This window comes from Bos grunniens, chromosome 14, assembly GCF_055505025.1.
Source record: "Bos grunniens cultivar Pamir isolate PY7600 chromosome 14, Bosgru_T2T1.0, whole genome shotgun sequence".
In the NCBI taxonomy this organism is placed as follows: Eukaryota; Metazoa; Chordata; class Mammalia; order Artiodactyla; family Bovidae; genus Bos; species Bos grunniens.
Genome location: NC_141178.1, coordinates 14,247,201 through 14,254,111, shown reverse-complemented (window position 1 = coordinate 14,254,111; position 6,911 = coordinate 14,247,201).

Sequence of the window (6,911 nt, the reverse complement as noted above, 5' to 3'; positions counted from 1 at the left end):
TAGTGCCACCTGGGAAGCCCCAGAAGACTAAAGCAGTTTTCCATTGACATTTGTGTAGTTAGGCATAAATCCACTCCTGGTTATGCCTACTGACAGGTTCTGTGTAAAGGTGTTAAAAGCCAAGCTTGTCTACAAAGCTGTCTAGAAAGTTCTGCCCTTAAGCATATGATTTTACAAATGGGCATTGTTTGAATTGTGTTTTATTAAATCTTTGTATTTTTTATTGTGGTAAACTGCACTTTAAAAGGGACCATTTTACAGTGTACAATCCAGTGGCATTTAGGATATTCACGTTCTTGTGCAACGCTATGATTATCCAACTCCAGAACTTTTTCATCTTCTCAAATTGAAACTTTGTACCCATTAAACACTAACTCTCCATTCCCCCTCCCCCCAGCCTCTGGCAACCACTATTCTACTTTCTGACTCTGTTTTTAAAGACCAATTCATTATAAGTTGTAGCTGTGGCATTTCATCATCTTAGCATTTGAGAAGCAAAGTCATGGAAGGAAAGCTTTTCAAGGAAAAGTAGGGCTTATGGTGACATTTCAAACTCGTAAATCTCATATTTATCTATTTCCAAATAAAGTTTCAACCATTTTTCACATTTAAAGTGTTCATTTAATTAATTCTAAATGAGTAGACAACAAATTTATCTTTGTTTTTAGTGATTCCTAGGAATGGATACATTGAAGTATCTTCAAAAAGAACAAGAAATCAAATTGTTGTTCCACCAAACCATTCTATTTGACTAGAATCTACTGAAACTAGTCAGTATAGGCTCCTGCCCTAAATTCTAACAAAATATATGGAATTGTTTCTATAATGATTGAGAAAACATTCACCAAGTTAATTGTTATTTGCCATTTCTTTTACAGGTAAAGCCTGGGATATTAACAAATAGACAAGAGAGCAATAAACAACAGATACTCTGATCATTTAGCTAATTCTACTTAGAGTTCTGAAGCAAGAATAGATTATGATACATTGATAGTAAACATGACATTCTCAGCACATGTAAATAAACCTGAATTTGAGAACCTCTGTTTTCCCAGAGTGCTAGTAAATACACTTTTAACAGAGATCTCATGTAAAGTAGCCATATGCTTATAATTATCCAAATATTGTAGATCCCCTGTGTGAAATTTCACATCTTTATTGCTTCTATTTTAATGTTGACAAAGTTGGTAGTGATTTTTAAAACCAAGTCTGATCCTAAATAGGAAAGACAATTTCCTATGTAATTGCAGTTTTCTATGCAAGATTTGGCAAAGATCAAATCATTTCTAGAGTTTAATCATCTTTACTCTCATAAGCATACTAGATGCTCATTTGAGAAGGCATTTTGTCTGCTCAATTTAAGTATCCCAATACTTATTAGCAAACTGCAATGTGTTTTTAATCTAGATGATTTGGACAAACATAAAACATGTTGAATCATTATAGAAGAAAAGTGTTGCCACAAATTCACAGTGAAATACAGTAAAAGATCACTATGTCAAACAAATTAAGCTTTTTTAGAGAAGCAACTTAACAAAAGAAATTCTTAAGAGAATATGAGAGCTGGTTAGATTGACGTTTTAAAATATAATTCCAGAGCAAAAGTATAAAAACTGAGAAATAATAAAATTACCAGCGAATTATTTTACATTTAAAAAATCCAAATGGCTGAGTAATTAATGGTCACCATATTTACATACGGGTTTCCCCAATGGCTCAGCAGGTAAAAGAACCTACCTTCAATGCAGGAGACTCAGGAGACTCAGATTCGATCCCTGGGTCAGGAAGATCCCCTAGAGAAGGGAATGGCAACCCACTCCAGGATTCTTGCCTGGCAAATCCCATGAACAGAAGAGCCTGGTGGGCTATGGTCCATGGGGTTGCAAAGAATTGGACACAATTGTAGTGACTGATCACAGCATATACATACATGCATCTTTAATAAGAATTTGCATAATTTGCTGTATGCAATCTACATAAAAACCCCAGAGGGGTTTATTTTTACCTCCATCTGAAGTGACAGACGATTGCCAAAGCAGATAGACCTCATGGCACAATAGGTCTCCACATCACACTGGGGAGAGCAGGGGGGATAGGGGGCTGGTGCCTCTAAGGCTGAATTGTGCAAGAGTTTTATCTTCATGTGCACCATTTCCTACGGGGCTTTTTTTTTCCCTCTTGCCTTCTCCACCACTTTTCGTCTTTCTTCCTGTTGCTCAGGATTCCGTTGACTATTCACCCTTGACCTCCTTTGAGGAAGATTGCTCAGTACTCTTAAGTATTTTCTTTTTTCTTTTCTGAGGGACTGTCGCCTGAAGATGAAGTCAGGAAAGGTCAGAAACACAGAGCAGCGATGCTCAGCTTGTGGAAATGTGGGGCGCCAGGGCCTCAGTAGTAGGTTTCCTCCTCACGCCTCTTGCTGAAAGCTCTAGGAGCTCAAAGGAAGAGAATTCTAAACCCACTGTCCCGGTTCTTTTCGTCCTTAGCCTTCTTTCAATCAAAAACCTGCCAGTCTTAAGTCTTGTTTCTCTTGGAGCATACAGGTATCAACTAGTTACTGTTCTCAGATTATCCGTGTCAATTTACTCGGAATAGTATAATGGTGGTAGAAACACATGAATGGGGATCATACCTGATCCCCATTTGTTTAACTGGGACACTATGAAAACAGTACCACAAACTAAAGAAATTATTTCATTTGTGCAAATTTCAAGTGTTAGACTATCCTCCTAGAATATATTTCAGGAGACTTTACAGAATGTCTGCTTCCCCTGTGGGTAGGCCCCCTTCCCCAAAGGCTCAATGGGTAAAGAATCCACCTGCAATGCAGGAGACACAGAAGACGTGGGTTTGATCCCCTGGAGGAGGAGCTGGTAACTCACTTGAGTATTCTAGCCTGGAGAATCCCCATGGACAGAGGAACCTGGTGGGCTGCAGTCCATAGGGTCGCAGAGTCAGACATGACTGAGCGGCTAAGCACGCAGGACCCATACTAAAAAGTTAATCTCCTCTGTCACTTCTGTCATAAAAGCTGCTTTTCAAGTGACAGTCTAATGAAAAAAAAATGGCATAATGCAAGAGATGAGCTCTTTTTAATGTATTATTTATTTTAATTGAATATCGTTGATTTACAATGTTGTGTTAATCTCTGCTATACAGTAAAGTGATTCAGTTATACACATTCTTTTCTGTATTCTTTTCCATTATGGTTTGCCACAGGATATTGCTGTGTTGTATAGTAGGAGCTTGTTGTTTATTCATTCTCTCTGTATATGTCCCTAGTTTGTATCTGCTAACTCCAGATTCCCACTCCATCCTTCCCCTACCCTAAGATAAACTATTTACTTAAGAGAATCTTCTCTCTCTGGGTCAGTATGAAATAATGCTTTAAAGACAACAACAGCATAGATTTCAGATAGTAACAGGGCAATTCTGTTTGCTTTGATTCTGTATCTTTGGGCAGGTAGATCTTTTTTTATGGATGTTTTGTTGCCAAATGCTTCACACACCTAATAGAGGACCCTCTAATGTCTCAAACTAGTGTTAATGTAGATGTCACTATCCCTTGCTTATCTTGCAAGCCCCTGAAAACTTCACCAGGTCCAGCGCTGTTTGGATTCACCACCGGTAACTCTCTCAGTGTCCACAAGAGGGCAGGACACACCATACTGCACAGCTGTCGGTGTTCCCTTCTCTTTGGGGGGGAAAAAATGTAACCATGAAAAGAATACTAAGCTGTGAAAGGTGCCTATACCAGACCTTCTCATTTCAGCTCAAGAACCTCTCCCCCTTTTTGCTGTTCCTCATAGAAGAAACAGCTAAAGAAATTACAAGAGAATCTAAGACTGGACAAGAAACAGCTGAAGAAATTACAAGAGAATCTAAGACTGGACTGAAAAATTCTACAACATTGTTTCAAATTCTTAAAATGTTCTGAGAAGGTCTAGAGGCAGATCTTCGTAGTTTGTTCTCATATCTTTATTTTTTACAACACACAAACACACACACACACACGGAGCAAAGGCCTCTGTGTGGTCTTGTTAATATTGAAATTCTTATTTGAAACATATCCACTAGGGAGGAAGAGGTACAGCTTTATCCCTTACTGAGGATCATTGTCATAATACCTGAGATGTGAAATGTTTTTTAGTATAGGGAAAGCACTGGCTTAAGAGTCAGAAAGACTTGCCTCCCTCCTAGTTGTGCAGATCCCTGACTGGCTTGTGACCTTGGGCCCCATTCACTGAGTTTGTCCATCTGCTCATCAATGTCATTAGAAGTGGTTTCAGGCAAAGGAGAGCCATCACCTCCTTTGCTTGGACCTGAGTCTGGGAGCAATGCAGGAGGATAATATCTGCACCAGTGGAATCCTGCTAGGAGAACAGACCACATCCTCTGTGGTCCCTGTTCTGGTGTCATATCCTCTTACCCATGACTCCTTCCAGTGCTCCTAAGGTACAATAGGCTGATGACTTTGGTTCCTGTTTACTGATAACTTGTGGCAGATAATAATTGCCATGAGCAAAAAGAAGAGTGGACATACAGGACAGCAGCTGCAGGCAGGAAGCCTTCTTACTGACTGGGGGGATCTGAAACCATGAATCACCACTAATCAGACTCCATACTGATAGAAATTAAAATACTGATAACCCAAACCACAAGTGTTTGTTTCCCTGAGGGAAGGGATGGAGAGAGACCGCAAGGAGGAGGCCTCTCTGGGTTGACACGGGAGAATACAAGCAGCAGGCGGAAGGGGAAATGCTTCCTCTACAAGTGGGAAACAAGGGGTTTTAGTCTGTGGTTTGGGAGAGGCGGCATGTGCAGGGAGGGGGGGGCTGGTGAAGACCTGCAGAGGGGACAGAAAGGACACGGAAGAGAGACGTCCAAGGAAATGGCCTTGGCAGTGAAACAAAATCAAACCAAAAAACGTATAGGGACCAGCAGACATGCTTGGGACATAATGTTAAGTGACAAGGGGCAGAAATGACATAACATCTATCCCTGTGCGGCAATCATAAGTACATAAAAGACAGAGACAGATTACAAGAGGACCCATAATGGCAAGCACATTTTCAAAGTCTGTTGTAGTGGCAAAAATCTGAAAAACAATTTGTTTTGTTCAGTTCCACTTCCTTTTATGTTGTTAAGTTTGAAAAAAAAAATAAACTATTTGGAAGCACAGAGAAAGGAAGGAAGAAAAGGTTATGGTAAGGCATCTTGGAGTCTAAAGTCTCAGAACTTGATAATCTTGAAATAAAAACTGGGTCATAAGTAGGCCTGTGATAGAGCCAGAAGGGACATCCACAACAGATAGAGAGGAGACTGGCCAGTTCCATAGCCCAGTGGTTAAGAGCTCAGGTTCTGGAGCAGTGTGAACTTGGCCCTCAGTTCCATTAGCTGTAAAATGGGGATAATACAATCCTGACCTCATAAGATCGTATTGAAGATGAAAGGAAACAGGTTCTCTTGGGTGTTTGCCATTACCTAGGGAGGCCAGTGTCCAGACCTTAAGGAAGTTTGGGAACGAAGGGAGCACGGAAGCAAAACTCCCTCTTTACGCAGTCAGGTGACTGGTCTCTGCAGGGACAGAAGAAGGAATGAAATAGCAAAAGGGAGAAGGGGGAAGAAATTGAGAGGGTGAGGAGTAAGAAGACTGGGAACACGTGCGCGCGCGCGCACACACACGTACAATGCGGTGTAGGCGAGGAAATCATCTGACAGCAAGTAAAACCATAAAGAAAAGAAAAAAGCAAGAAGGAAGTAGAGACATCGGCCCAGGAAGACATCAGCCCAGGAATGGGACCAGCACTGGGTCTGGAGCCTGCGCCCTCAGATTCTGTTTCTGGCCGCACATCCTGTTGGCAGAGCGTCCTTGGAAAAGTCATTTATCCCCTCTCAGTCTCATCGTTTAAATCTGTGAATGTGGAAAACTGGAAGGCCAACCTCCCATAGAGGCTGGGGCGATTGAAGAGTATGTTATGGTTGGTGCCGGGAGCACGCAGTAAACGCACGGAGAAACTCGACGTCCACAGCGCTCCAGGGGCACGGAGACCAGCGAGTGAGAGGCAGCCCCTCCGCCTCGATTTCAGCCGTCAGGCCCGGGAATGAGTGAGGCAGTGGGTGGAGAAGACAGGCACGGGGAATCTGGGGACAGATAAAGGAAACTCGTGACGGGGCGAGGCTGAGCTGAAGAGAAACAGATTGGGGAAGAGTTGCAAAGGGAGGGGTCCACCGAAAGGGAAGGGGGGGGGTCCGAGGAGGGAAGGCAGAGAGAGATGGGAGGGCGGTTTGAGAAGAAAAGCAGGCTGGGGAAAGAGGGTTGGAATGCAGAAGGAACTTGGGGAAGGAGGAAGTATGGAAGGCGGAAGGGAAAGAAGAGAGGGGAAAATGGGGACGCACTGGAGGCGGGGGCCAGGCCTTCAGAAGGGAGAGGACCGGGGTGACAGCTGGAGGAGAAAAGAGTCGCCTAAACGCAGCTTCCGAAGAGGCTGGGGACTGCGAGGAGAGAGGCTGGGGCCTGCACGAGAGCGCTGCAGCTTTCAGCATCCATCCAGACTCTAAAGACTCGTGGCCTTTGCGTGACCTCGAGGGTCGGGAACAGACGCCTGGTCTTTGTGGAAAGCGGTAACCCCAGTGAGAGAAAGGGGCTGTTCTGGGCTGAGTCCTACGCCTGGCGTGCGCGGCGAGAGGCTTCCCTGGCTCCTGGGCTGGCCATTGAGGGGGAGCGATCGACTGGCCCGGGAGGCCGGAGCCGGGAAAGGAAGGTACCACTGCCCGGAGTCGACGCGCAGTCGGTTGCAGAGACGCCTGCTCGGAGCTGTCCCTGGGGGGCGCCGCCGCCGCTTGCCTCCTCCCGGGGCTGCACGTTTCCAGCCAAGTGGAGGCGACCGAGGTGGTGGTGCTGGTGGTGG